We start from the raw sequence: 11,041 nt of genomic DNA, 5'->3' as shown, positions 1-11,041 counted from the left end.
TAACCAAACACTGGTTCCGACTTTAATCCAAGCTACCCAGGGGACCTAAATGGACATCGTGGCTCGAAGTTCCACGGTCCGTGAATCAGCTGACTGAAAATATTTAGCCACGAGACTTCTTGTAGATACAAGGTTCATCAACGTTTTAGTCAAAGCCATACGACTTGATCACAGTATCAAACCGTATGTTCTAAGATCGAGACGCCACTTTCAGTCCATAAATGGATCGATTCAATTTGCAAACCTTTTGCTCTTGACCTTGGCCTATGAATCCCTCGAGTTTCACCATATAAATGGTCTCCTCAAGATTGCCATTTAGAAAGGCCATCTTGACGTCCATTTGCTAGATCTCATAATTATAATAAGTTGCAATGGACAGGAGGATGCATATCGACTTTAACATAGCAACAGGCGAGAAAGTCTCCTCATAGTCGATTCCTTCTACCTGGGTATAACCCTTTGCCACAAGTCGAGCCTTGAAGGTCTGTACCTTCCCATCAGCACCCCGTTTGCGCTTGTAGATCCATTTACAACCTATAGGTCTTACCCCATCAGGCTGATCTACAAGATCCCATACTGAGTTGACGTACATCGACTCCATCTCGAGATCCATAGCCTTGACCCATTCATCCCGGTCAACATCCTCCATTGCCTTCTTATAAGACAACGGATCCTCAACGTCGCCATCTGCTATCACAACAAGGATTTTCGTGAAACCTAGATAGTGAACGGGTGGGTTTGCAACCTTCCCATTACGTCAAGGTTCCCTCAACTCTTGAGGTGGAACCGACTTACTGGATGAACTCCCATCAATAACTCTTGCTAATGTAACAGGCTCTTCAACAACTCTTGTTGAAGTTTTAGTAGTTTCATTGGAAAGCTCACGCAGCATGACTTTGCTTTGTGGACTATGCTCCCTTATTTGATCTTCCTCTAGGAAAGTAGCATTTGTTGAAACAAACACCCTATTTTTCGTAGGATCATAAAAATAACCCCCTCGTGTACCTTTCGGGTAGCCTACAAAGAGGCATAACCTCGATCGTGGTTCCAACTTCTTGAGATTAGTCTCACATGTACAGGGCAACTCCAAATGCGGAAGTGACGTAAACTAGCTTTACGCCTGTTCCATAACTCCAGAGGTGTTCTTGCAACACTCTTAGAGGGAACACAGTTGAGTATGTATACCGCAGTCTCCACTGCGAAACCCCAAAACGAGTCCGATAAGGAAGCGTAACTCATCATCAAGCGAACCATGTCTAACAAGGTTCTATTTCTCCTCTCCGCTACACCATTCTACTGAGGTGTACCCGACGCTGAGAGTTGGAAAACGATTCCATGTTCTATCAAACCTGGTATATTGAGTCCAAAAACTCTCCACCTCGATCCGATCAAAGTGTTTTAATCCGCCTATCTAATGCATTTTTAACTTCAGCCTTGAACTCTTTGAACTTTTCAAAGGATTTAGACTTCCGTTGCATAATATAAACATACCCGTACCTTGAGTAATCATCAGTGAAATTGATAAAATACTCATAGCCACCTCAGGCTCGCACATTCATAGGACCACAAAGGTCAGAATGTACTAATTCAAGAGGTTCCTTGGCTCTATAACCTTTTGCAGTAAAAGGTCATTTAGTTATCTTACCCTCAAGGAAAGATTCACACATTGGTAAAGAATTTTCTTCTAACTCACTTAGAAGTCCATTCTTCACCAATCTCTCAATCCTACTAAGATTTATGTGCCCTAAACGAAGATGCCAAAGTTGGAAATTTTCTTTTGGAGAAATTCGTCGACGTTTTGATTGAGTTACAGTAGTTCTGAACAATTGATTATTATGGAGGGAATTAATGGCTAACGACCTTAGCACATATAAATTCGATTCCAGATTTGCTATGCAAATAACAACACCATCTTTATGAATAAACGCTTTATCCACATTAAAAGAGATAGTATATTTACATTGTAATAAACACTTTACAGAAATAAGGTTCCTCTTTAGTTCGGGAATAATATATACATTATTTAAAATAAGAAACATATTATGTAAAGCTAACTGGAGTCCTCCCACTGCCACAGCTGAGACAACGTGCCCGGTGCCTACTCGCATCGTCATCTCACCAGCCTTCAGGTGTCGCCAAGTTCTAATCTCCTGAAAAGAAGAACAAACATGGTTAGTGGCGCTCGAATCAATTATCCAGGTAGAATCATCATTCTCCACTAAACAAGTTTCAAGCACAAGTAAATCATATTTACCTTTATCGGCCTTGGCCTTAGCCTTGGCTGTTTTCTTCTCTTTCAGATACCGAGGACAGTTCCTCTTCCAGTGTCTATCTTCGTTGCAGTGGAAACACTTTCCTTTAGCAACTTGTGGATGTCTACTTGGGGCGACAGACGATGGGTTAGCAGGCGCCTTCCCTTTTCCCTTACCACCCTTCTTCTTCTTCACCTTTGCAAAGTTAGAAGTAAAAGGTGCAGACTTCGTTCCTGAGGTCGAACCTCTATGGAACGTCCTAGAGAATGAAGCAACATTTGCCTCACCCTTCTGCCTCTCCTTACTTTTCAGTAAAGATTGGTATGTCTTTAACTCGTTGAGGAGAGTTGTAAGGTTATATTTCACTTTGTTAAGAATCACATTGCTAACAAAGTGCAGGAAGATCTTCGGCAAAGAATGTAGGATTATGCTAACATGGTTGCCCTCATCGATGGTAGACCCATTCAACTCCACCACATTAAAGTGGACCATCATATTTAGCATATGTTCATGAACAGAGGTGCCTTCTTCCATTTTGGAGTTGAATATGTATTTAAGAGCCTCATGCATAAGCTGTTCAGACGATTGTCCAAACATCCACCGTAAGGACTCCATGATCTCACGCGCTGAGAGCATAGGCTCATGTTTCTTGGCCAAGATTTCAGAACGACTTGCCCAGATGTAGGCTCGAGCCTTCTCATTCTTTATTGTCCATTGTTCGCATGCCTTCTGAACATTTCGAGCGGCATTCGGAGCTGGAATAGGAGGAAAAGCCTCCATGAGAGCGAACATGAAATCCTCCATGATTAGGATCTTCGTGATCATGTGTTTCCATGTTGCGAAATTATTGCCAGTAAGTTTTTCGGCGCTTAGCAATGCTAACGTGGCTGTTGCCATTTTGAAAATGTTGCTAAAAATACGAACAAAATTTTATTAGATTTTTGCTAAACCACTTTTAAACCAATCAGTTTTGCAAAACAATTTTAAGTACCCTAAGTTATAGACTTCTATTTTGAAATGTTGCCCCAGTGAGGTAATACAAACATCACCGGTGAGGTGATCTGTTGCCCTTTCGCTGGGATGGGACATTCTCAACCATTAGGCAGAACCAACTCTTGGAACTAAACCTAACAGCCACCATTTTTTGGTTCAGAATCGTTAACCTTTAACAATTCCGTGTAAGTTTAACCCCTCGCTTTCAGTGCCAAAGTCCCGCCCTAATGAGCCCACCATAGGGAAGAAGCATATTAGGACAAGAGACTATGTTACCCTATCCTCTTACAGGAGATCAAATAAAGAAATGCGCAAAACTACCATCCTTTAGGAGGACACTCCCAGGGTGCCTCGAGGCGATGCGCAGTAACTTTATTCAACCTAACGAGGGAGACCGAGGGATATGCTGTCGCACTTCCCGCTCCCATTTACTATGAACACTCTCTCCATCCACCTTGATATTGACCTACCCAAACACCATCCGTTAGGGGGACACACCAAATGTATCGCGAGACCGAGGGTAGATCTCACAGTGTGAACTATTTAGGAGAAACGTGAAAGGTTTAAGTTAAGCATTTCATGCCCCAAGTACCTCTCACTGAATGTTCTACCTAGGGATTCATTAACCTAGACAATCCGGCTACTGATTTTAGTCTAAGTCATCTATGAAATATGAACAAGTTCAAGTAGTCACATTTAAACACTTTAATGGGCTGTCTTTAACTTGCATGCATGCATAAAATCTATCTAATTCACCTTTCCAGGTAAGTTCCTAAGTTCCCAGGTAAGGGTGTTACGTTTCCGTCAACTTAAATGCCCCAGCCTAGACAGAACTTGTCTTAGACAAAAGGTCCCTTATAGATAAATTTGCTACACTTTAACCTTTTATTAGACAATTTAATCATATTAAATTGATTAAAAAATTAAATCCTTAGGGTTGCTAATCGTATTAGAACCGTGATCTTAGGTTTATGTGATCCAAGTTTTAAACACTTTAAAACCATGAATTAAACCTAAGTGAGCATGCATATCTTTCTTATTTCTTTTAATTCTAATTTCTCTTTAACTTTTAAAAAGAAACAACTAAAACCATTGCACACAACGAGGTGTTTATAACATTTATAAAGTAACCTATGTGTCATGCTTCATGCAATTTCCGGTCATTACTATATATAATTTTTATATAATTTGTAACAACCAAGCAAACATGCTATCATTCACCCTTATACTATAACAATTATAATATAAAGATGATGCATGTCAATGCTTTTTATGCATGCATAATAATAACTCTCATATTATATGATGCATGAGCATGCTCTTACATAATTAAATCATTCTTCTCTAAATTATAACAATTACAATAAATAGATGATGCATGAACATTGCATAGCCTAAGGTGGGATTTACTATATGTGCATACCATATTACATATAAAAATCATACATCGCATGTAATAAATAAAGGATTAACGGACCGGGATGAGCCTTTACAAAAAATCGAATTGAAATAACCCTATCTATTACATTTTTCATCAAGCAAACCGGTTCACAGGCGAACCGGGTCTTGAATTGCCAGGAGGTCTTCATCGTATAGTAAACGCCTTAGGTAGACGATCGTTCAGCACACACTAGACGATAGAAGCATAATTAAACGATCGTGTGTAGACGCCTTAGGTAGTCAATGCATTTCTGGAGGACGAGCGCACTGTATTTCTACTGGCACAACACTTTGACATAGTGGGTTTTTGCTAAGGACGGGCGAAAAATACATACGAGCGCAACACACCCCTCAACGCAATGCATTTGTGAAAGATGAACGCAAAGTGTATCTTGTTATTACAAGATGCCCCCATCCTCGCAATGCATATCAGATGTGTTATATTAATATTATATTTATTTATTTATTATTATTAGTATTTTTTTTAATCAACGCAAGTCACTAGGACTTTGTAGTATTTACTTTCTTCTTATTAATCATTCACGAAAATTAAGAATAACACAATTAATACAGAAAAGTAAGGGAATTGAACAAAGCACTAAAATTGACGCAATTGAATTAAATGAAAAGTAAATTCATAACGCAATGAAAGCTAGTTTAAAGAAACAATAAATGACGAAATTCATGAAGTAATAAAGGAAGCAATTAAGAAAAAAATTAAACTAGAATTTAGAAATATGGATTGAAAGACGATTTTCCATGATTATCGCAATCCACACCTCTGCAGGCGGTCAAGCTTGCCTGTGCAATGTCATCAAGGACATTGTTCACCTCCTTACCTCATCCCGGAGTGTGTATGGGAAGAGATACAATCTAATTCCTTCTTGAGTCATACCAGGTATGGAGAATGGGTTGCACATTTCTTTCTGATGTGTTCCTGCGCGAAAAATACACTTGATCTCTGGGTCAGTTTAGAATTTCTGGATCAATTCTAGTACTCATAAACCGCCAGCCTGCCCTTCGCGTTAAACAGACAGTACAAAGAGATCTGTCCTATAAAATACTACAAAAGTATTCAACACTAACCGTTACCAATACTACGTCTAAATATATGCGTTGTTAATGATATGCTTGTAGTATGCGATGGAGTAATGCGTGTCACAAGTTTCCTTGCGCTGAAACCAAGTATAATTCCAATGCCAGTTTCTCAAAATAATCCGAGGTCGAACATAGGGATTGTTTTCGTTAATGCGTTACTTATGTGATACATGCGACCGGTTGTTACAATGAATAAAGAATTTGCTTTATACAGAAATGTAAATTGCGGTGAAAGTAAAGATGCGTTAATAAAATAAATCCTAAACTAATATGATACACGATACAAGATACATGATACATGATACTGAGGTCGAAAACTGACTGTGAAGTTGTACAAAGATTCGATGTATGCGATGGCAAGTCTTTATGAATGAATCAGAAAGAGAAAGAGCAAATAGTAAAAACAACGCAAGTTTGTCAATTGCGTTAAAGATGCAACTAAGGTTCCTCTTTCCCTTGGCGTACATCTCTCAGTGATCGGCCGCGTTCCCATATCTCTATGGTGAAACAAGGATGAACGTGATGAACGCAAGGTTGTTTCCATCTCTGGAAATACTTCTTGCTTTAGTTAACGCATTCTTCAAACCTTCTCTTGATAGGCGAAATAACATCTTCACTTCTGCTCTCACAGGTGAAGATGCCGTCGAGCATGCTTTAGCTAAACTTAATTATTCCCTTAACATAATTAACTTACTCGTTTAATTCTTGCTATTTACCCATGGGATTAATAATACGTCATGGAGAAAATGGATTATGGATGTACGAAAAGAGACAGAGAGATGACAATGGAAGTTATCATAACATTAAATACTAAAATTAAGCATCTGATACATGGTGTGAATGAAAGATTAGAAAAGGTGATTACAGATGATGAAATAGAGATTAGAAACAAATACATAAGAAGTGTCAACGTCTTGACACAGATCCTAGATGGAGGTTGTGTTTGCCGGCGTGTGGAAGTAATAGAGAGGAAAGCTTCCATCTCAGGCTTGCTTTCCTGATAGAATTGACCTTCGCACAGAGCTTTAGCTACGGGAATTGGAAGGATTCTCTGCTCGGAAACTCACCTCTGGCCTTGTCTCGTGGTTCACCTTGATCTACTCTGTAAGTCGCTTCAGACCAGTCTCTCTCTCAGAATCAGTATATGCACGTCTCTATGTATTCATATATATCTTTCAGTGAATTTGCAGAAGCTATTTATAGGTGAGGCTTGGCTCTTTGACTTTGTGGTCCCCACTGTATGGTTATGGTAGTTCCTGAAATGGCGGAGTGACTATTCCTTCTGTCACGCAATCAATCCGTCAGAAATACACAACTGAAAGCTGTACATTTATCAGAATCCTCCGTAAATTCATTGCTCTTTACATCTTCGATCTATCGCCGCATGCGGTGTTATTTTTTATTACCGCATGCGATTGAAATTGCGTTGATCGCTAGAGCTCTTGATCGATTGTCGCATGCGCCGTCATTGCGTTGATCATCTCTTCATTCTCGATTGATGGGCGCAATGCGACATAGATGCGTTGTTTATTTTGCTTTTGAGCCATGAATGCATGCGGTGACTGATTTCCTGCAAAACACAAACTAAAACATTATATTCTACCATGGCAATGGTGTTAATGGGTGTATTGACGACTTTTTATAATTTTCGCATTTCTTAGCCAATTTCTATACTATCGACGCAACTTTTCTTTCTTTTAGCCGCAATATCTAAATAAAACAGTATAAATCGCTTGTATTTCTATAAATTATCAAGTTCCCAACTTCCAAATCAGGCGAATCCCCAAAATGGTAGGTTTAAATTGGCGACCTGACCACTCGCACTCATACAAATCAAAAGATCGCCCTTAATGGCAGAAGTTCCCAACTCACTCAGGATTGAGGTCATGTTACCGATGGTCATCCTAGTGAAGTGAAGTCTCTATCATGAACGATGTTATATAACGAGACGTTAATACTTCGTGGTCAGGTCTTAACAAACTCTTTGTATAGGATGCCCTCACTCCCATGTCCCCATCACGAATGATCAGGATCAGACCATCTGTGACAAGCCACAACATTTGTGACCATTCCACAAAGTGGGCCGCTTCCGTAGCATTACTAGGATAAGGTTTCCCTCATATATCCATATACTACAGACCATTTTTGTTATCACTCAAGACATGATCCATTTGTATGTCACCACATACATGCTTGAGTCACACACAAATAACCAGGGATTTTATGTTTATTAGTTTGTAGTAAAGCAAATAAAACAAGCAACTGAGCAAAAATACAAGATGTGAAGTTGATATCATATATTAACAACACAAGCGTTCGTACAAAATGTTTACAAACTACAGGACACGAGACTTTAAGGCATCAACCCCAACACCTCAGACCATTCTAAATGTAAGATATAGCCCATTAGCACGATGACAAGGACTTGCCTCCATCGAGTCTTCGCATAAAGACCCATATCGAATCACATTAAACCACATTAACTTCATGACAACAGTGACATTCCAAGAAGGAATATGACAAATGGCTAGACAACCATTACAATATGAAAGACAGACATCCAACACTTTTGCCTCTTCAACAATGTCGAACTTCCTTCTCAAAAGATAGGAACGAAACCTACTATCAAATTCTTAGCTTGTAAAATAAACATACTAGCCTAATAAACTTGAAAATTTTTTAAGACCGAAAAAATGAGGGGGGGGGGGGGGGGGTTTGTACGGATGGCCTCATTTGGGAGGCCCAAATGAAAAATGACTACCTGTAGAGAAAGTAAAGGAAAGTGGTCTTCTGCTTACGACATAAGCATGTGCTTTTACAGATTTGCCTCTGAGATGCACCATGCGTGCCTGCCAATACAAATTTACTCGATCCTCGATGGCTCGTCACAGGTTCCTCGATGTACAGTCACTCGATAGCCAACTTCATGGTCACTCGATACTGCTGTAACCGACACGTGTATACTCAATCATATTCTCATCATACTCGATACTCAATTACTTTATATTCGATTTTTTGAATTCTCCATGGAACCTGCTTTGTAGTTAATGCTCATGTACGAACATACACAAATTGAGAAATTTTCTGACAATTTTTCAAATCAATTTCTTGAAATGTGAAGTAGTTTTTTTATTAACTAAGAACAAACAAAACTGAAACACAAAAGAGAAAATCGAGATCACTTTCCCTTCAAAAAACCTACTTCACAAATCCTATATTTCTTGATGGAGATCAAGTTATAAAGGCATTGAGATCATTTCACTATATTGTCTCACACCTCAAGTAAGTAAATATGCCTTTTCTTGCTCAGCTTTTTGTACTTTTCCAATGATGTGCGAGACATATGAACGTAGCAAAGAGAATGAGTGAGTGTGAGTTTGTGAATGTGCACTGATGCATGCAAGTAACTCCCAGTGGAATGGAGATTAGGGGAGAGAGCAATGAAATAGTATGCATCAAGTTGAGAATAACGAGTATCAATGACAAGCATCGAGCATCGAATAGCGAGTATAACGATTATTTAACAGTTACCTATTTTCCTAACCGCTCACTTTTTGTATTGTTTTTCTTGAAGGATGGAGAAGTATATATTCTTATGTTATGGTGGTATATGGGACGACACAGAAGAATGTTATACTGGAGGTTGTTTGAAGGAACTCCGTTTATAGAGAACCTTTGAGTGGAAGCGGATCGTCCAAATCCCATTATGATTGAACTCAAACATTTACAGTCAAACAGAAAAGACTATGTATCATAAACTAAATTACAACATGCTTTGAAATGAAGACAAAAGATCAAGAGATTATACCTTTGAAGAATCCGTTTTCAAGTAATCCCTCGATCAAACTTGTTCATGAACACAGCGAACAAATCACGAACTCCCTTGAACAAGTAGCAAACAGCAACTCGATCCTTGAACCAACAGGACACTACCACTTGATGACCTTTGTATTTTCGGTATGAAAATCCAAGAGTGGTGGGCTCTAGCTAATTTTGGTTAAAGGGAAAGTTTAGTGTTTGAAGGAAGAAAACGATCAAGTAGAGAACAACACAGTAGTGTAGACGACAAAATCTATCGCATAGATAAGTTACTCAATCGTTTATATAACAAGGCTATCATATAGTTTCTTAAACAATCGTGTAGATATTCGATTGTGTACCCGATAGTATATCTGATGTCTCACGGAATAATTAGAAAACCATTTTTTTTATCCCACTTTTTCCATAAAACCAAATAACTACCCACTAAGGGTGGTTATTGAGAACAAAATTTAATTATCAAATAATTAATAAATATAAATAAATATGATAACTAACTTATCATATTATATTTATAACCTATTTGCATCATATACAATATATAAACCATAGTTTTTTTTCTCTATTCTATGGAAATTAATATGAATCACATTTATAATAAATTTAATAACTATGAATCTAATTCATAGAAAATATATTTGAATCATATTCAAATATTTAGTTCCTCCAATTAAACAATAATGTATCAAATACATTATATTAATTATATCATATATAATTGAATTAATTGAATTATATCATATATAATCAAATTTTCTCTTATTAATTTGAACATTTTTAATTAACCCAAAAACTTATTCTCAACTTAAATCCATTGAGCTACCAAGGGGATCTTATGGACCAGTAGCTTGAAGCTCCAATGGTATGTGAATAACTGGTTAAACTCTTTAATCGCATTATTCCCCATCTGTTAATTGTCGGGTACTCCACTAAAGACTGATAGCTGCACTTTTTGCATTAAAGATATATTTCTATGTCCATTGGATATAAACAATCAATAGTGCGATGACCCTTCACAAATTGCTCGTAAGTACAGTTGGGCCAATTTACTGTTTTGGCCCTGTAGTAACATCTAACTCCTTAAGTACCACTGATCCCTTTAATGAATAATAGATCATAGTCCTACTATGAAGAAACTCCTTTCGGGCCAAGAGAGGATGTGGTGCACATTATTCAAGACTCGAAATCAGCCCTTAAGGGAGCAATTTATCTATTTATCTCTACTTCGGGAAAAGAGTGAATTCCATCTTGTGTAGTAGAGTTTTTAGCTCCCCAATTAGACGAATCCCCAAAATGGTAGGCTTGTTGAGTCGGCGATCTGGCCACTCTCACCCATGCAAATCAAAGGACTGCTTTCATAGGCAGGAGTCCACAACTCATTCAAGATTAAGGTCATGTTACCTATGGTCATCCTAGTAAAATGAAAGCCTCAATTATGA

The sequence above is a fragment of the Benincasa hispida genome, chromosome 1, assembly GCF_009727055.1.
Source record: "Benincasa hispida cultivar B227 chromosome 1, ASM972705v1, whole genome shotgun sequence".
Lineage (NCBI taxonomy): Eukaryota > Viridiplantae > Streptophyta > Magnoliopsida > Cucurbitales > Cucurbitaceae > Benincasa > Benincasa hispida.
This window is presented reverse-complemented; position numbering follows the sequence as displayed.